This window comes from Chelonoidis abingdonii, chromosome 1, assembly GCF_003597395.2.
Source record: "Chelonoidis abingdonii isolate Lonesome George chromosome 1, CheloAbing_2.0, whole genome shotgun sequence".
Classification (NCBI taxonomy): Eukaryota; Metazoa; Chordata; order Testudines; family Testudinidae; genus Chelonoidis; species Chelonoidis abingdonii.
Window position 1 is genome coordinate 62,571,388 of NC_133769.1, and position 21,155 is coordinate 62,592,542.

Here is a 21,155-nt window from a genome sequence, read left to right on the forward strand (position 1 = left end):
TTCATGGATGTTTTAATGCATGTGCTACACAGGAGGTCATACTAGATGATCACAGTGGTTCCTTCTGGCCTTATAGTCTATGAATATTGGGAACAAGTTATATTTTAAGTTTAACAAACACAAAACAAAAACAAAAAACCAAACACCTAACAGCTGAGGAGAGCTTATATTCAAACAAAAAAACCCATCATCACCTTGATCCCTTTTCCCCACCACAAACTTTTCTTGTAAATGCTTTGGGCTTCTGAATGCACAGGGAGTCTTGCACCTGAGGTTACCCTGCTGTTCTTTTTGAAGGTTTGGGGCTGTAGTCTGTGAGCTCTTCAGCGCGGGGACTGTTTTCCCCCTGTGGTTGTAGAGAGCCTAATGCTGATCCTGACTGGATCCGTTGGCTTTGATGGCAATACGAATTAGTATTATTAGTGAGTCTGTCCCAGGTCATTGCTCAAAGTTACAAAGCTATTGCTTACTACTGAACAAGGTAATTTATCAGCCAACAGGTGGCACTGAAAGTACTTAAATTTTATAAATTTCTCCTTGTTTCTTCATGAGATCTTATGTTTTCCAGAAGTAAATGGTATATCATGCATACAAATTATAACCCAAGGCACATATCAAAGCCTTTAATTAAAAATATTACATATTTTTAAACAATTGTAGAACTATTGAGAATTAAACAAAATCACAGGCAATATGAACAAATGCATTGCATTATTTGTACCTTTGTCATGACCATATTTAAGGCAGGATATCTTATAATGCAGCTGGGAACAATGACATTCAAGAAAGCATCATTGTTACAATACTGAAAGTCTGAATATCTGGGGGAAATCTGCAGCATTCGAGCATTGGTTTACATTATAGCTTTTGATGCCAAGATATCAAGTTGTGATTTCTTCCCCCCAACTGCTCTTTGTTGCAATTGTGTGAGGGGAAAAAGAACATACTGTACAAGTAACAATGTAATTTTTATGTCTAGTGTTCACCAGAATTATATTAATACATAAACTTTTCATCAAAGTGTGAAATTGTTGCTTATAAAGAAGCTTCTATGATTAAAATAAATGAAATCTTTCTGATCATATTTCAAAAGAAAGGGATATTCATAGGCGGGACTAACTCTCCTCAGTAACACTTTGCTAACCAGACCAGGTTGTTTGAGCAAGTGTGATCCAGAAGTTTTTTAACTTTTGCTTTTTCTGTTTGTAGGGTTGCCAATTTTGTTTGAACGTGTTTCTGGAGGCTTCATCACATGACATAATCTTTAATTAAAGATTCATTTTTAATTCCTGGAGACTCCTGGATGATGCTGGAGATTTGGCAACCTTATCTGCTTATATCAGGTACAAGTATAATCCAATGCTTTACACAGTCAGGCCTTTGCACATACATACATTCTCCTGTACCATCTTATCCAATTCTTTCCATTGATGTCAGCAGACTTCGGATGAGAACAGAGAGAGAAATATGAGTGATTTGTTCTCAAGAGTGCAGTACTAACAGCATGGTGCAACATCAAGCGTAAAAGTTACGCCATCTTCAGATTGCATCCTGGCCACCTTTACAAAGCTTGTAGTTTTAAAGTCATTGTGTGTGCCATAGCTTCTTTTATCTATATCAAATCCACATGCAGTAACAACATCCAGGGCTGGCTTTAGGAAGCGCGGGGCTGTAGAAGTCCGCTGTTGGGAGAGGGGGTTCACCTCTCTCTGGGGCCGCTGGGAGCCTGGCCGCCTCACCACCTGGGGTGACAACAACAGTTCTGGGCCCAGACCCTCAGGCAGGGGCTGAGCAAGCAGTTTAGTCTATAGAGCCCAGACGCTGGATCAAGGTGGGGCAACAAACACTGGTGCAGGGCTCAGACCCTCAGGCAGGGACTGAGCAAGCAGTTCAGTCTATACAAGGTAAGAGGCCCTGAGCTTCTGGGCCTGAGCGTTGGGGCAAAGGGGGAGACTGCCACCCGTGAGTGGGGTAGCAGGGGGGACGCAGACCCACCCACTCCTCTGCGTCCCAGCCCGGGGCCCTAACAGCGGCAGGCAACCTGCTGCTGTGTCAGCGGGGATCCAGGCCACAACACACTGACATTGGCTCTGGTTCTGCTGCAGCCAGACTAGGGTCGGCTGCCCCCGGGCTACTTCCAGACTCCCCCTCAGGGCTTACCTGGATCCTGAGGTCATCCTCCGCAGGGTCCAGGTGCATGGGTTTGTCCCAGCCGGGGCTGGAGGGTAGGTCCGGCAGCTCCTCCGGAAAGACTGTCCAGGGTCGCTCCGGCGACTCTTCTGGGTAGCAGGTGAGGGGGGAGCTCCGGCAGCTCCTCGGGGTAGTGAGCATGGGGAAGCTCCAGCAGCTCCTCGGGGTAGCGAGCCTAGGGAAGTTCAGGCCACTCTGGGCGGCTACCCTGGATTGCAGGAGTCTCCCAGTCCAGAGCTCCCAGAGGGACGTTTGCTTGCTCCGGCCGCTGGCGCCTCACTGAGCTTGGAAGGCCCGCCTTTATATTTCCGGGTCGGCACCTGACCCTTTGCGGGGCGGGCTTAGAGCTCTTTAGCTCCGCCCAGTCTGGCCTCCGGCTGGGCTCGTCATCCTCCAGGGCGGCTGGGAGCCAGGCCGCCTTATTACACACAGCCCCACTCAAGTCTGGCTCTCGTGCGGTGGGGCCAGACCCTTCCATGCCTCCCATGTGGGAAAGAAAGTCTGCATTAGCGTGGTCCTTCCTGATCCTGTGATGAACTGTAAAGGCATAGGGCTGTAACGCCAGGTACCACTGCTGTAGCCTCATATTATGGTCTTTCATTGGGGCCAGCCATTGGAGTGCGGCATGATCAGTGATGAGCATGAATGGGACTCCGAGGAGATAATACCGCAATGCGTCACAAGCCCACTTTAGGGCGAGGGCCTCCTTTTCCACTACCGCGTAGTTCTTCTCCCAGGGGAACAACTTCCTGCTGATACAGACGACTGGATGTTCTTCCCCGTCAACCTCTTGGGAGAGGACAGCCCCGAGTCCCACCTCTGAGGCGTCTGTCTGGAGGACGAACGGCTGGTCAAAATCAGGGCTATATAGAACCGGTTCACGGCAAAGGCTTGCCTTGAGTGTCTGGAATGTATTGTCGCATTCTCGGGTCCATCTTACTTGCCGCGGGCTGTCCTTGGTCAACAAACCAGTCAAGGGGGCTGCAATAGCCGCAAATTGGGGAATGAACCACCGATAGTAGCCAGCCAGTCCCAGGAACTGGTGTACCTGGCATTTTGTGGCTGGCGGAGGGCCGGTCGCAATGGCCTGAACTTTTCCCACGAGGGGTTTTACTTGTCCATTCCTGATGGTATACCCCAGGTAGGTCGTTTCTTGCCAATCAGTACTGCACTTCTTTGGGTTGGCGGTCAACCCGGCTGCCCGCAGGGACCTCAGGACTGTGACTACCGCTCGAGGTGGTTCTCCCATTGGCGACTATAAATAACCACATCATCAAGGTAGGCAGCCATGTAGTCCCGATGGGGCTGGAGGAGGTGTTCCATCAGCCGCTGAAACGTGGCTGGGGCCCCATGCAGGCCGAAGGGCATCCGAGTAAACTGATACAGACCCGTAGGTGTAGCAAAAGCAGTCTTCTTCCTGGAGGCTGGCTTGAGGGGGATCTGCCAATACCCCTTGCTCAGATCAAGGGTGGTGATGTAACGGGCCTCTCCCAACCGGCCTAGTAGCTCATCTACCTGGGGCATCGGGTATGCGTCGAACTTCGAGATGGCATTGACACTTCTGAAATCAATGCAGAATCGTTGGGTGCCATCCGGCTTCGGTACCAGCACCACTGGGCTGTGCCATTCGCTTTGTGCCGGCTCGATGACCCCCAAGTCCAGCATGGCCCGCACTTCCTCCTCGACGACCTGTCGTATGTGATACAGCAATGGCCTGGTCGTGCCTCGAATCACCACGCCCGGCTTGGTCTGAATGGTGTGATGGACGAGGGTTGTGAAGGTGCGAGGGAACGCCTGTAGGAGACACCCAGTCTGTTTAAGTTGTTCTGCCGTCAGCATCTCTCCAAGCTGGGGTCCTTCGGGGTTCTCTGAACATGTTACCTGGAGGCCCAGCTCGGGTTCTGGTGGGTAGGGGTTAATCAACAGCCCTTCTCGGTCCCTCCATGGTTTGGGAAGGTTCACGTGGTAGCGTTGCCTTTTCTTGTGTCGGTTGAGCTGATAGATCTTGTATGTGACGGGCCCGAACATTCGGACCACCTCATAAGGCCCTTACAACCAGGCCAGAATCTTTAATTCACTGAAGGGGAGGAGGAGTGAAACTCAATCTCAGGGCTGTAAGTCGTGAGTCCGCACCTTGTGGTTGTAGGTCTGGGCCTGAGTCTCTTGCACGGCTTTCAAATTCTCACATGCCAGGGCCCCAGGCTGCACAAGGTGCTCCTGGAGCTGGAATACATATTTTAAGAGGCCCTGGGCGGGTGAAGGGGCTTGCTCCCATGTCTTCCGCATTAGGTCTAAGAGGCCCCGTGGGCATCGACCATACAGTAGTTCGAACGGGTAGAACTTGGTAGATGACTGTGGAACCTCCTGAACCGCCAGGAGCAGAGGTGGAAGTAACTGGTCCCAGCGGCGGAGATCGGCTTGGGGGAACTTGCATAGCATGTTCTTAAGAGTCCGATTAAATCGTTCGACCAACTTGTCAGTCTAGGGATGGTAGACCGACGTGCGTAGCTGCTTGATTCCCAAGACCTCACACACCTGCTGCAATAACCGAGAAGTAAAGTTGGTGCCCTGGTCCGTAAGGATTTCCCGGGGCAAGCCTACGTGGGCGAAGATCTTCACGAGCTCACCTGCAATGCTGCGGGCCGTCATGTTTCGGAGGGGTATGGCCTCTGGGAACCGGGTAGCATAATCCACCATGACCAGTATATACTGGAACCCTGCAACACTTTTGGGGAGTGGGCCCACCAGGTCCATGGCCACCCGCTCGAAGGGGGTTTCGAATAAGGGCATGGGGATCAGTGGCGCCTTGGGGGTCTGGGCTGGAGCAGCCAACTGGCAGTCTGGGCAGGACTTACAGTAGCTCCTCACCTCCTGGTGTATGCCCGGCCAGAAGAAGCCCATCAAAATCCGAGACAAAATCTTCTCGTGGCCTAGGTGTCCAGCTGCCGGGACACCGTGGGCTAGTTTCATGACGGCCCGTTGATGGCACCGGGGCACGAGGAGTTGAGTCTGGGACTCCCCCATATGGGGATCCCTCTCGACCTGATAAAGGCAATCCTGTCGTAGTTCAAAGTGTGGCCACTGGGCCGCCCGGTGGGGATCAATGAGGGTGCCATCGACAGAGGCCAATTGCTCTTATGCCCACTTGAGCGTGGGATTGGCCCTTTGATCGCTGCAAAAGTCAGTCTGTAGCGGGGGCTCCTCAACTGCTTCCGAGGGAGAGTCCTCCGATTCTCTCGTCAGTTCGGTGGGGTGGGATGCTTCCCTTTCCTCTGCCCCAGCCTCAGGGGGATCTCCTCCCAAGGCTAGCATGACCCTCGGGTGTTCCCCGGTGTTGCAGCGGAGGACTTCTGCGAACTCTGGCCAGTCCCGCCCCAGGATCACTGGGTACACAAGGCGTGGGGCTAGACCCAACACCATCAGTTGGGTGACCCCCTCCACTGTTAGCTGGGCCCAAGTACTGGGGTATGGCCGGACATCCCCGTGAATACACTGCAGCCGGATCATCCCCAGGCGGGTGTCGGCCTGGGGGCCTAAGTTTTGGCGGACCAGCATCTGGCCGCAGCCTGAATCAATGAAGGCCACCGTTGGGTAACTCTCCACGACCACGGGCACTGTGATCTTGGCAGCTTGGAGACGTCAGGCACGGGCTTCCCCAGAGCAGACCTGGCCAAAGTTGCACTCCATCGCTGGGCAGTCCCACCAGAGATGGCCGTACTCCTTGCAGGAAAAACAGGGCCCAAGGTCTGCTCGTCCTGGCCAGGGACATGTCCCTGTGGCTCCCTGGGGAGGGCTCTGAGTGGCCACCCGCGCCACTGGAGAAGGGGCTGGAGCTTGTCGCCCCGCGGCCTCTGTGGGTCAGGGTCGGGGCTCGGGACCCCGGTAGGAAACTCAAGAATCAGCCCGGGTGGGAGCCCCCCTCCTCTTGGGGTTGGGGCACCCCACCCCGGGGGTGGCTACTCGAAGGGTCGGGGCCCACCGGTGTCGCAACAGCCATGAAGTTCTCCATCAGAATGATGGCAGCGGCTAGCATCATAGGCCGATGGCAGAGGACCCAGGCCTTTCCCCATGGCAGGATAAACTGTTCCAATATGATCTTTTCCGCAGCTTCTCCGGTGTTCAGCTTTCGGGCTGCAACCACCGCTTGCATGCTTCTCTTAGTTCCTGGGCCACCATCTGGGTCTGGACCCAGGTGGGGTAGGCCAGGCTCAGAAACCGCTGCTGGAAGGTCTCTGGACTCACATCCAGGGCATCTAAAATTGCTGCCTTTACTTGGCTGTAGTCCTGGGCCGCCTCCGCGGACAGGCCTCGATAGACCATCTGAGCAGTCCCAGTCAGGTATGGGGCCAGGAGGGAAGCCCATTGGTCCTGGGCCCACCCCACGATGACCGCTACCCGCTCAAACGTTATGAGGAAGACTTCTGGATCATCGCTGGGGCTCATCTTCGTTAGCCGAATAGGTGGGTTTAGCCGCGGGGTCCCCTCCAGGCCTCGCGGCTGGGGTTCCACGGGTCAGGACAGTGCCGTCGCGAACTGTTGTAAGCATTGCCGCTGGAAGTCCTGGTGCTGGGTGGTCAGATCCGGAACCAGCTGGTGTTGCTGGGCTCCTAGCTATTGGATCAGCTGCTGTTGTTGCTGGAGCTGGGCGGCCCACTGCTCCTGCTGCTGCTGCAACTGGGCCGCCTGCTGTCTCTCCTGGCTCTCTGTCAGGAAGGCGAAGAGCTGGGACAGATCCATGTCTCGGGGGGTGGGGTCTCTCCCCCCCAGCCCCTTTCTCACTGGGGTCAAGGGCTCATGCCCACATTCTGGGCAGAGTCTCCACTTCTGGTACCACATTTAGAAGTCCACTGTTGGGAGAGGGGGTTCACCCCCCTCTGGGGCCGCTGGGAGCCCGGCCGCCTCACCACCTGGAGTGACAAAAACAGTTCTGGGCCCAGACCCTCAGGTAGGGGCTGAGAAAGCAGTTCATTCTATAGAGCCCAGGTGCTGGATCAGGGCGGGGCAACAAACACTGGTGCAGGGCTCAGACCCTCAGGCAGGGACTGAGCAAGCAGTTCAGTCTATACAAGGTAAGAGGCCCCGAGCTTCTGGGCCTGAACGTTGGGGCAAAAGGGGAGACTGCCACCCGTGAGTGGGGTAGCAGGGGGGACGCAGACCCGCCCATTCCTCTGCGTCCCAGCCCGGGGCCCTAACAGCGGCAGGCAACCTGCTGCTGTGTCAGCGGGGATCCAGGCCACAACGCAGTGACATTGGCTCTGGTTCTGCTGCAGCCAGACTAGGGTCGGCTGCCCCCGGGCTGCTTCCAGACTCCCCCTCGGGGCTTACCTGGATCCTGAGGTCATCCTCCGCAGGGTCCAGGTGCATGGGTTCGTCCCAGCCGGGGCTGGAGGGTAGGTCCAGCAGCTCCTCCGGAAAGTCTCTCCAGGGTCGCTCTGGTGACTCTTCTGGGTAGCAAGTGCGGGGGAGTGAGCACGGGGAAGCTCCGGCAGGTCCTCTGGGTAACGAGCATGGGAAAGCTCCGGTAGTTCCTCTGGGTAATGAGCACAGGGAAGCTCCAGCAGCTCCTCTGTGTAGCGAGCCCGGGGAAGTTCAGGCCACTCTGGGTGGCTACCCTGGATTGCAGGAGTCTCCCAGTCCCGAGCTCCCGGAGGAACATCTGCTCGCTCCAGCCGCTGGCGCCTCACTGAGCTTGGAGGGCCCGCCTTTATACTTCCGGGTCGGTGCCTGACCCTTTGTGGGGCGGGCTCAGAGCTCTTTAACTCCGCCCAGTCCGGCCTCCGGCTGGGCTCGTCGTCCTCCGGGGCGGCAGGGAGCCAGGCCACCTCATTACAGGGGCCCAATTCGAACTGTTTTGACGGGGCCCCGGCAGGGATGAATACAAAAGAAAACACATATAAAAAAAACACATAGGGCTTGTACTCACCGGGCGGTGCTCCAAGTCTTTGGTGGCACTTTGGCGGTGGGTCCTTCACTCGCTCCAAGTCTTCAGTGGCACTGAAGGACCCGCCGCCAAAGTGCCACTGAAGACTCAGAGCAAGTGAAGGACCCGCTGCTGAAGTGCCGCCGAAGACCCAAAGCGCAGCTAGGTGAGTACAAATTAAAAAGGTGCCTCTACCCAGGGAAGGGATTCTCACTGGGAGCAGGGCCCTCTTAGGTGCAGGGCCCACTTCGGGGGCATTGGTGGAACAGGTCTAATGCCGGCCCTGACAACATCCATTACAATATTGTATGAGACAGAAGCAAGTGATGTAAGTATGGAAGAAATAAAGCATTAAGTGGTGAGAAACAGTAATTTCTATGGTAGTTAATTACTGCTGCCACCAACTGGTACCCTACCATGGGATTTCAGTACCTTACAAATACTAACATTTGCCTCAAAGGGGTGGAATTGAATTGCATCATAAGTTAAAATAATAATTGTACTTTGTTAACAAGAAGAGCTCCATTTGTAAGATATTGTCATTTACTCAGCTGTACTGTATTCAGCACCATAACTACCAGAAGCTACGAGCTTTTCACATATCCCTGCCTGTATCACTCCCTGCTGGCAGGAAAATTAAAATGTCTTAAATTTGTAGGGCAGCAGCACCTAATAACGCATTGTTACTGCACTAGCCCATGCAAGGAGTAAGTTTAATACCTTTCCACATTACCAGAATGGCTTTAAGGGAGCTATGACACCTGCAGGTAAGTTATAGGAACTAATGCGCCAGAATCAAAGACTATTGCAGGTTAAAAATTAGAAACATAAATGTAAAATTAACATTTGTATTTCTGCTTAGGAAATCACCAAATCTAGGGCAAATAGAAGGTGTGTTAAGTTACCAAGAGCTTGTATGACAAGCTCTACTGAGAATATTACATGACATATCACTAATCTAAAACACAATAGGTCTAATTAAAAGTCTTTGTTTGCCTTTATCCGCATTATCCTTTCGTATTTCAGTACCTTAATGGAAACGAATGGCCAGAGGTGGGCATCAGTAGCAGTATGTAGATCAATAGAGATTTGGGGCCAAAAACATACAAAAATGGATTTGTGAATATTTTATGAGATAAAAGCAGCATTCCAGCTTGTTGCTCTTGAATACTTGCATAGCCACGGGGTATTCTCAAAGTGTTTGCAAATCTTGAATTTTTCATAAGCTTTTTGTATGAATAATTTGTCCAAAATTTTGTACCCAAAATGCATTATTCATTATTTGTTCTTCACCATTGATTTTATTGTTTACAAAGGTTTATTCATGGATCAGAAGCTGTCTCTGATACTTATGTGACCCCCTACTACCATAGTGTATGAATGCCTCACAATCTCTAACAGTTTTCCTCACACCCGCTGGGAGGCAGGAAAGTGCTATTGTCTTCATTTTACTCATGGTGAGCCATGGCACAGAGTGACTAAGGCCCAACTGCTGAAAGATCTTAGGCCCTCGTCTTCCTCTTTAGGTGCCTAGGTCCACCCTTTAGGTGCCACTGACATTTTCAAAGCTGGCACTCAGCTGCCACCTAATCGCTGAGGCATCTAAGGGTATGTCTACACTGCAATTAGATGCCCCCAGCTGGCCCATGCCAGCTGACTCAGGTTCACAGGGCTCAGACTATGGGGCTGTTTAATTGTGGTGTAGACAGTTTGGGCTCGGGCTGGAGCGTGAGCTCTGGGACCCTTCCCCCTCACAGGATCCCAGAGCTCAGACTTCAGCTGAGTCTGAACATCTACACTGCAATGAAACAGCCCCTTAGCCCAAGTCATCTGGCACAGGCCAGATGTGGGGGGGTTTAACTGCAGGGTAGACGTACCCTTTGTTCCCATGGCACCTAAGTTTCTACCAGTCAGCATTTGCGAAGCTGCCCAAGCACTGATGCTGCTCCACAGCTCTTGAGTAGATCAGAACCCTAGCTCAAGCCAAAGTCCTGGGAGGCACTGAAGCAGGATTCTCAGATTAGCCAGGGAGAATGGCTATTTTACCAGTGGGAACTGATCTTGTGGGTATGGTCAAACGTGCCTCAGACCAGGTAACTGCCAGACCCCACAGCAGGAGGCATAGATGCAGGCCACTAATGGGTAGATAGCTCAGGACCTAAACAACAGACACCAGGAGCACAGATAAATACAGGGCAACTGCAAGAGAGGTATCAAGTGTGAGTGGGCAATTGAGATGGTTTGGGCTGCTAAGGCATTATGTGGCTGACCTGGCTTAGATGTCTAACTCCAGGAGGAGGGTTTGCAATTGAGCAATCCATTTCTGAGTGGACAAAGATGCCTATCTCTGACCATTACCCAGGTGCACCAGATTGGCTGCTTAGGTGCCTAAGTCCTTCTCCCCTCCCCATCATTTCACTTGTGATTAGCTTAGATGGCTCCCACTCAGCTTGCTGGCTTCTGAGGGTCCCTTTCTTAGGATCTAAAAATCCTCAAGCATTGGGCACCTAACTTAGGGCTGACGATTCTACTTGGTGGCAGGCAGTGTATGGAACATCTAACCTGAAAAAAAAAAAAAAAAGCCTGCAGCAGCACATCTCAAAGCCCGGGTCAGTTGACTCAGGCTCACTGGGCTCATGTTCTTGGACTAAAAACAGTAGTGTAGATGTTCCTGCTTGGACTAGAACCTGGGCTTTGAATGGTGAAAGGGTGGGTCTCAGACCCTGAGCTACAACCCAAGTAGGAATGTCTACACAGCTATTTTGAGCCCTGTAATGCAAGTCCCATGAGCCTGAGTCAGTTGACCTGGGCTCTGAGACTTGCTGCTATGACAGGTTAGGTGTTATGATGCTCAGTGGAGCAAATACCTTTGTGCCTAAGTGACTCGTTGAAGGTCACACAAGAGAGCCTGTGGTGAAGTAGGGAGCTGGGCTTGGGTCTCAAGAAATCCCATGTAATATATTTCACCAATCGCACACCACAAATGCATAGCAAAGAGTTAAAGTGAACAGCTCACAAGTAACCCATAGGCAGACATTGCACAGATACCTATGAGTTACAGATACATCTGACATAATCAGCATTGGTTCATAAATAGGGAAAAAGACTAAGGACCAGGTTCTCATTGACACTAAAGGCCCTTATAGACTGCTCTGGCATCATAAAGGGACCCTTCAAGTTATATGACTTTACGTTCCTTTTACCGTGCCAACAGTGTCTTGGTGCAAATGAGAATCAGGCCCTACATTTGCAATGAATATTATTCATAATAAATAATCTGACCAATTCTAATTGGACTTGGATGTTCATCTAGTTCTTGGATATTTGCACCCCAAATAGAACTTTCCTAGTTAATGAAGAAAATCATATTCTTTCTCTAATGAGGAAGCCAACAAGATGCATTCTAATGGGAAGACTTGTTAAAACATCGCCTGCTGCTAACAGGCTTGGTAGGCATGAATTAGAGACAGTAGCTGTTCTAATCTTCCAGGACACTTTACTAAGGTGAACGATTGAAAGTCTCCAACTAACTGCCAAAGATGAGATTTCATCTTATGCTTCAGTGCATCCATGCTCCAATTATCTATGGGCAATTTTTTTTATAAGAAATGGAATTCAGATGAAATTTGGATAAATAGTGAAAAGCCCAGGTGCTCATAAAAACAGAGACAGATTTTGTGAGTGGGGATACCCTCACCTGCTCAGGGAGAGCTGCTGCTCTTTGATTTTACACAGAACCTCTACAATTAGAATTGTGCCCAATACATCTGCCCTGGCTCTACAGCAGCAGTTCCCTATCACACTGAACAGAAGAGCGCATTAGATAACATTGTGTTGCCTCTGCCGCTTTCTCACATCTCTCTGTGGGGCTGTTGCCTCTCACTTGCTTTCACACTGCAGAACAGAAGCAAAAGAGACAGTCACTGGCATTCCAGCATAGAAGTAGATGCTGCCACCCTTACTCACTGTAGTTGGTGGAGTGGACAAAAATGTTAGAGGAGCAGTAAAAACAGGCAGATTGGAAGGATGGGGCAGAGAGGAAGGATGGGGCAGAGAGGAAGGGGAGAATGAGGTGCCCAATGGCATATAAAATGGAATAGGAGTATGTTAGATGAACAGAGCATGAAGAAAGAAAGCAAGAGCAATAATGCTTTTCTTACTCAATTCCACTCCAAAAACTGCATTAAAAATGGTATGGTGCAAAGTGATGCACTTAAATGCCTCATGTTTCAGTGCTTCATTATATGGCCCCAGACTATTTCTTAAATAATAAAATGTAATATAATGATTATATTACATACCAAAACTAAGTTAAAAGGGCTGTTAGGTAGCAATATCAGCACTCAAAAGTCAGGAAATGCCAGCGTTAAAACAGCCTGTGCAACCTTAATTCCAACCCCTTGTGAATCTGCCCTGTGCTACAGTCATACTATTTTTTCCACTTGCCTCATTCAGTGCACTGAAGAGACAGTGCTCACTTAATGAACAGCTCTCCGATGTTTTGTTTTCTCTTCCTTGTTCAATGTGTGACCCCAAGCCTTCTTTACTGCACATAATCAAACTTTGCTCTGAAGACAGAATTATAAATGTCCTCCTGGGCTTTTTTAGGTCAGGCATCACTGTAATGATTATTTTCACAGTTATCTTGTGATGTGAGTGGTGGGATTATTATCCCCATTTTACAGCTAGAGAACAGAAGCACAGAAATTAAGATCAAAAGTATCCTCTATTTTTGAATGCCCAACTTGAGATGCCTTTGGTTTAATTTTTCAGAGTACTTAGAAGATGCTATCGAATACTATGTTGAAAGCACAGCTCCTATTAACATCAGCTGAGGTTGTGAGTGCTGAGCATTTCTGCAGACGAGACTCTGGGGTCTCAAATTTGGCACCCAGAATATGAGGATCACATAGATAGGGATCACCTGTGAAAAGTTTGGTTTAAGTGACTTGCCAGCATCACACAGAAACTCTGTGCCAGAGGCATGGTTTGAATCCAATTCTCCAGCGGCACGGTTTGAATCCAGTTCTCCAAGCGGCACTCATCTTCCTACCTGTAGTCCACAGCCTCATTCACTATACACCATCCAAAGCAGCTGTCAAGGGGGTGGACCTCCTCATGAACTCCTGCTGCACAACCCCCATCTATGTGTGCAGGTGGTGAAGTCCCCCTTGGTGTGCTGGAGCTCGGTCCTGGCTGGTACTACCAGAGTCTGAGACCATGGCTCTCAGCCAGTGTATAGAATTATCCACCCCATGCCTCCCCCATCATGTACTCCAGAAGGTGAGAGAAGCTTTGCCTCCTGTTTCTCACATTGCTTAAGCAAGGCCTGCAGAAAGGTGCTCCCCACCTGCCTCTCATTCTTGGACCTTATTTTCAGGCCCCCCTGACATGCCACCTGAGACAGCTGCACAAAATCCAGCCAGTCTGCCTCTGAACCACACCCAGGAATCATCTATATATGCTCATGTATTATTCACTTCCTTGCCCTTGTGTCCCAACCTGGTGCCAAGTGGCAGTACCTGTTGCCACCCAAGGAGGGCAAGGAATCCCCCACTAGGCGAGTCTGTACTCCACCCTGATCCCATGGCCCAACAGGGACCTTAGTTGGCAGCTCCTTCATGGAATCGTGAGCACAGGTGTATACCAGGAATGGCTAACTATCTCCCATGACACCTACCTATTATGCAGTGAAAGGAAGACCCTCTGCACATCTGCATAAAGTGTGTCAGTTTGCAGCCTCTCTTCCAGCTCCCCCAAAACCTCTTACTGAGGTTCTGGCTGCACTTTTCCCTATGCCTCCTGATCTGCTCTCACCCTATCTATGGTCCCACAGAGCTTCAGGACCTCCTCCTCCTCCTGGAGCTAGCCAAGATGGCCATCCATCACACCAGAAGGAGGAAGTTGGATGGGGGATGGTCTGTAACTGTGAAGCCTATTTCCAGTCCCTTATCCAATCACGCTTCTGGGCAGAGTTCCTCTGAGTGATGTCCACTGACTTCTGGGATGCTTTTGAGGAGCAGTCGGCACTCTCAGAGGTCCTCTGTTCAGTGTTCCCCTCTGGATCCCAGATACTTAACTTCTGACCTCACCCCTACTCCTGTTTTTTCTGTAAGCGGGGGAATGGTCCCACTATTGTGGTGAACTTTCCTGGCTTCTGCACTACGCCGTTGAAGTGGGCTAGCGAAAGGATCTGAGTCCTCGCTCCCACTTCCTTTACCCAGAGGCCTCCCTGCCTTTGAGGACTCCCTTTCCACTCTCCTGTCTGGCAGAGTCCTCGTAACCCCAACAAGGCTGGGCCCAGGATTCCTGGGGGGCTCAATCCCCAACCCTGCTGGGGTGACCCAGGACAGGGGCTAGAGTGTCCCCACTCCAGGGTACTCTCTTTGCACTGCGTACCTCCCTGACCCACTGATCATATCATACAATTTAAAGCAAATACAAGTTATTTAATTAACAATTAATTTTAAAAAAGAATAAGGAAATATGGGAAAGGTTAAAGGAAAACACATCACCCAACTCTGTGGCAGGGACCATCACAAACAGTGTCTCTGGACATCAGGGCACTTCACAGTCTGTTCCTTGTAGGTCCCAGGCCTCCTTCTCAGGCCCTGGCTGTGCTGCAGGGATGCTGCGGGTCAGATAGTTGCTCTGGTGGTGGCCACACTCTCTCAGGCTCTGGATGGCAGGACCCTTCTCCCCAGTGTCACCCTCGCTCTGTCATGATCCCCCTCCAAGTCTGGCCTGCAGAGCCTTTTGGCTGAGGCGTCTCCCTGTGCTGGGCCCACTGCCCAGGGTCCCCCTCGCTCTCCCAAGCTGCTCACCGCACCCAGCTCCGGACTGCTCCAGCCCCAGCTCCACACTGCCTCAGCACAGCTGCTGCTGCTGCTCTGCCTCCAGCTTCCTGGGCTGCTTCTCTGGCTTCTCTGGCTCCAGTTGCTACACCTCCGCTCCCAGGGCAGGTCTGCTCTGCAGGCTGCTTCTGTTTCTCTCTCTCAGCTTTCACCTGCTTCCTGGGCTGCTTGTCTGGCCCCTCTGGCTCTGGTTGCTGCAGCTCTGATCCCAGGGCAGGTCTGCTCTCTCTGGGATGTGCTCTGGCTTTTTGGGTTGCAGCTCTGCTCCCAGCAGCTTAGCTTGGGCCCCTGCTCTCACCTTAGCTCGGCCCCACTCTGTCTGACCCAGGCAAATTCAGCTCACACGGAGGACGGGACCCATCCTGGCCTTCTGTCTCTTTGATTAGCCTGCCTGCCCTGTCAATCAGGCTGACCTGGAGCATTGGCCTCTCGCCATTGTTCCTGGGGACTGTAAGTCTCAGGGTCCTGATTTGCCATCGATCCCTCCCCTTTTAGTGCTGGGAGCTAGCAACCAAAACACCCCCACTGAATGTTAGTAAGGGGATAACAGTCCCCTTACATTTCATTTGTTGTCTCCTGTAATCACTTGATCCCTGGATACAGTGGTTCCTCCCTAACTGAGGGAGACGGCCTTTAGTTTTGGGCAGGCCTATGCCTGCCCATCCCCAGTACTTCAAATAGTACACACCTTCCAACTTCTGGAAGAAATGAGGCAGGGGTCCTGCAGACAACACCCTTTGTCACACAGCTCTGATTCACCCCTAGAGCACAGTTAATCCTGAGCACTGAATGAGGCAGGGGTTCTATGGAAAAAATAGTATGTGATTATTTAATTAAAGACTATTTTAATGCATATAAACAAAGTTGCAAATTAAGGCTGCACAGGCAGTCTTAACAGGGGCTTTTCCTGATTTTTGAGTGCTTGACTGTCCAACCTTAATGGTTTTAACTTAGGGTTATATACAATAAAATAAAAAATAAATCCTTACACACTGGGAAGTTACACACAAAAACTGGAAAACAAACAAAAATTCCATCATGTGGCAGCACATTAACACCCACATGAGTCATCACCGAGGGTACGTCTACACTACCCACTAGATCGTCGGGTAGTGATCGATTTATCGGAGATCGATTTATTGTCTGTAGTGTAGATGTGATAAATCAATCCCCAATTGCTCTCCCATCGGCTGCTGAACTCCAGCTCAGCGAGAGGCGGAAGTAAAGTTGACGGGGGAGCTGCGGCAATTGACCCCATGCTGTGAAGACATGAGGTAAGTCGAACTAAGATACGTCGACTTAGCTATGCTATTCTTGTAGCTGAAGTTGCATATCTTAGGTCAATCCCCCCAGCCCCAGTGTAGACCAGGCCCAAGAATAGAACCTTTAAATCCACACCACAGACCTCTGCCACTTGAGCTAACGAAGTAACCAACACTTGTAAGTCCCTGATCCACAGCATAGAGGTGCCAGAGCTTCTCAACAAATTTGTTTTAAGATGCTTTTTTTAAAAAAGGGACAAAACAACATATTTTTACTTAATCTCATTCCATGAAATGGCTGGACTGTTTTCAGTGAAACTGTCCAGAAAACATCAGGCTAAGGTCATGGAAAATTTCAGCCAATTAAAGTTTGGCAAAGTTATAAGGACCAGAAAACAGGGATTTATAATGTAAAGTGTGCGGCAACCTTAACTACAGGCAGTACATACAGATCCATCTATAATAAGATTTGGGTTGATAATAAGACCAGGGTTTGATTTGGCTCCATGAGTCATTTTTATAAAAGGTTTGGAATGTGTTTATTTAATGTAGATTTGATAGCTGCCATGCAAATTTTCCCTAAGGTGGCTCCATGGAGGAGGAACCATTCCTTCTAATCTATCTGGGAAGCAGATAGCACATAGTGAGTGCTAGCATCAATACCTAATGAACAAATTCAGAAGTGACATAAGATTTTGTGCAAGACACACTTTTGTGTATGTTAACATACATAAACTGATTTAAGTAGGCCAGATGCTCTGACGTTGGCATAGACAGGTGTGAATTCCATCTCCCGATGTCAGCAAATCCCACTGTGCTTCAGAGGAGATTCACTCTGAGACAAGGGAGCTGCTCGTTCTCCTTAGGGATTCTCCCAGACAAAGGCACGTTTAAAGCTCACTAGGAGTTTTAAAGTAGACACTGCTCAGAGGACACACAAAGAGTTTTGCAGCAGACCCTAAATCATCTCATTACTTGGCTGCCCACACTCTTGGCAAATGCTACCTAGATTTTTTAGTACAGTGGTCCTGTCACAGTTTCTGGGTTAGTTGTACCTCTCCTCTATCCAGGTTTCTCCAAGAGTACCCCCTGATGGGTTAGGCCTCCTGCCCCTATTGGTCTTGGGATGGAATTTCACAATACTCACACTCTTAGACCAGGACCCAGGTACACACCCTAGGGTATCCCAACCTTGTCTCTTCCAGCAAGTCTGATTCAAGTTCAGGCACCTGCTTGATTCGTCCTTTGGTATTCAGTGACAGTGACCAACAGCCTTCTTAAAACAATGTATTTTTAGTCAGCAACTGGAACAAAACAGAGGAGAAAGGATTTTAAAAACAGTCTACATGTATATTTAGTCTCATCTAATCTTACTCTTACTGCAAGCTAAGTTAAGTAGACTTTCCCCTTAAATTACAGGAATAGAACTGAACCAACTCACATTTTCTTAGAAAGCAAGGATCTTCCTGTGTATCTCTGGGTCTTTCAGTCAGCACCTCTCTGACCTCTTGAAGCAGTCTGTGCCTGTATATCAGCCAGACAGTCCTCCCCTTTATCCTCTTAGGCTTTTCCCCCAGTGTACATAAATCATGACCCCTCTGCTCAGATTGGCATGAGGGCTTCCCAGGAGGTTGGGTAGCCATTAGGGCTACTGGTTTTAGCAGTGTTTCTTAGAGACTCTTGAGTGGAATCCTTTAGGTGACTATTAGAAAGGGCCTTCTTTTTCCTCTCCTGAGTAGACTCTGCTTCCTAGCCACATCCCTAGGGTGAAATATTCACCCCTCCTAAATGGTACAAAGGTAGAGCTAATGGAACATCTAAATACAGTATTAAAGAGTGCCCCTACATTTGTAACAGGTCCCTTACAGCCCACCTCTTCTTTTGGGCTACAATGGCCTTTACAAATGGAGAAGAGTTTGCTGAAATGGCTCTTATAGGTGGACAGGCGTTTGAAGCCAAGCTCTGACATTGCACCATCATTGTAGCAGACATTCTATCTGAGGGTTCTGTGCCTACTTTACTGAGCCTAGGTTTCTGCCAACTTCTGCCCTGCAGAAAGCAGGGCCATAACAGCAACCACTCAGTTGAGATCAGCAAAGACACTTGAGCTGTAGTCCTACTGATATAAACAAGAAGGCATGCTAGCTGGGCATTCCATGAGGACCCCATGGCTCTGGAATTTGTTCCTACTTAGAATTGGTTGGGATTTTTTTTTAACAAAACATTTTTTGTTAGAAAATGCCACATCCTTGAAAGCAAAACTTTTCAAACAAAATTTATACTGGGTACGTTTCTTAGGTTCAGGGTAGAATTTCTGGTGAAAATGGGAGAGATAGGAGAGAGAAGGAGAAAAAAGATCTAAATACTATAGAATAGCCAATAGCCCAGTGGTTAGAGCACTCCCTTGGGATGTGGGAGACCCAGCTTTAAACCTTACTCAAGGTCTCTGTTTCATTCCAATGTGGCATGAAAACAAATTTTGAAACCTGAAAACATTTTATGAAACAGAATTGTTTTCCAGCCAGACCTATTCCTTTTGTCTAAGATATGCCAAATCTGATAACTTTCATGGCATATTACAAACTTCATTTTTTTACCCAGGCAATTATCACACTGGGGTATTGTTAGAGCAGGAGGGGGATTGGAGCTCTTGAGTTGCCTGGTTTCCTGGATATGGGTTATAGTTATGTACTTTTGTTATGTTTTGGTGTTAATTTTGTGTTTTTTAAGTCAGGGTGAGGACAATTACGGTATATGATTCAGAGCCTTTTTTAGTGTGAATATAAAACTAACTACATAACTTCCCTTCAGAGGGTGAAAACACAGGACTGTTGGTGAGGGGGGAGGGGAAGCAGGGCTGTGGATTTGCTTAATCTTATACCTTCTACTGCAATATATCCTCTCTTTCACCTTAGCTTATATGTACCATCTAAGATACTGGTTTGATCTTGCCTCCCAGTTTTGCCCTGACCCTCCTTTCTCTCTGCCATTATAGGCCACGATCCCTCTTGTTTCCGACCCATCTCCCAGGTCTTCACGTTCCCCACTTACCTGTGGGCTTTGCTTACCTGTCCCCGTCGAACCTAGTTTAAAGCCCTCCTCACTAGGTTAGCCAGCCTGTGTGAATCTATGAACCATCATTTTACATTCACACCAGTTTACAACAATTTACCAATGTGTAATTTACATAGAACCAAATTTGGAGGTGTAGCGGGTGAGCAGTCGCTCCAGCTCTGAAGGGGCTGGAAAGGCCCTGCAGAGGGCTGAGTCTGGGGAAGGGAGCAAAACCCTGGCTGACTGGGGAACGTGGCTGCAGCTGGGGCCATGCCCCAAACAGACTAACCGGGCCTTAAAAGAAGGCCAGGGCAACCAGAAGCTCAGGATTCTCTCTCTGCTTGTAGAGAGAGAAGGGTCTGGCTGCTAGGGAGCTGAGCAGGGTACTGGGAGTGGAGAAGGGCTGGGGGAAGGCTACAGGAGTTGGGGAGTGCTGGACAAGCTGAGGGTCTAAGACCAGTACTGGGGCTGCAGAGGGGCAGCACAGCTATAGAGAGAGGCAGCAGGTCCAACTCAATCTTGCCTGTGATGAGTGGTGTATACTCAGTCTGCCCCAGGGAGTGGGGCTAGGTGGTGACTGGCAGTAGTCTTACACTGAGGCAAAGTGGGGATAGTGGGTGGGGGTTCCCTTGAGTGGGGAGACCCAGAGTGTGGGGGTACTGCCAGGGGGGCAGCAACCCAGAGAAAGGGGCACCAGGGTCCTGAGAGGGACACAGGGGCCAGCGGTAAGGTGGATCACCAGCCTGCAGGGGGTGCTCCAGGATGCTGGAAGAGCTAATTCCCATGAACCACCAGCAGGATGTGCCACAGGGGTGAGTCCACTTGCTTACAGGAGGTAACATGGTATCTTTCTGATTCTGGAACTGGAAATATAAATGTTCATTATAAGCATCTGAATTTGTTTTAAATCTATTTTGTATGCAAAGTTTGAGTTTGGGTTGTTTGATTCCATTTATAACATCCACAAATACCATCATACAATAAATGACCAATGCATCTCCATTCTTCTCCTTATCCCCAGCTGTACCTGTTCTTACAGACAGAATTAACAACTGATTTTCTCTCTAAAAATAAGATAGACCTAAATCATTAATTAAATGCACATTATTTTCATCCACACACACACACACACAGAAAAAAGCTTTCAATAATGATCATTCCATCTGAATCAGATTGCTAAGAACTCTTTTGAAGCATTTGTGATTAGCATAACTTAGAAGTAGGGCATAACTCAATTTTTCTGGTTACTGCTATTATGCGTGGTATAAGCAACCACTTTGCTTCTGCATACCAAAAGAAGAAAAATAGATTAATAGATGAATGAGGCTACCCACATGACTGTCAGTGTGACCTGTTGTAAATATCTTGTTTGCAGGGCAGATTTACACTTCCAGCCCATGCAGTATGACTGTGTATTAACACCTGATAATCAGACAAACAAATTAAATTTCTATTGTGCAGCAGCCTTGCAACCTCACACAAACATTCTATTTACAACGAGCTTTGATGCAGACTTTGTAAGACTCCTCAGAGTCTAGCCTGAGGACTGGATACCCAGCAGAAACATAAGTAGGAAGTCAGAAGGGGGCAACCAATTTCAAATCTGTCTCCTGTGGAAATATCAGAAGTGGGAATCACACGTCTCTAATGTACATAGCTGATGTCTCCTCAGTCACTGTTCAGCAGCCATTGAAAAAGGCACTATGAAAACATTTGAATCAGAGAGCAGACTTGGGGAAAATTAATGTAAATATTTTAGGATTTAATTACAGCTGGATCTGCCAAAGAGATGGAAAATTCAGGTGCAAGAATGCTAGTTCCTAGTTGTCCTCCTGCCAGTGTTTAATAAATGAAATTTCAAACTCCTGATCTCTC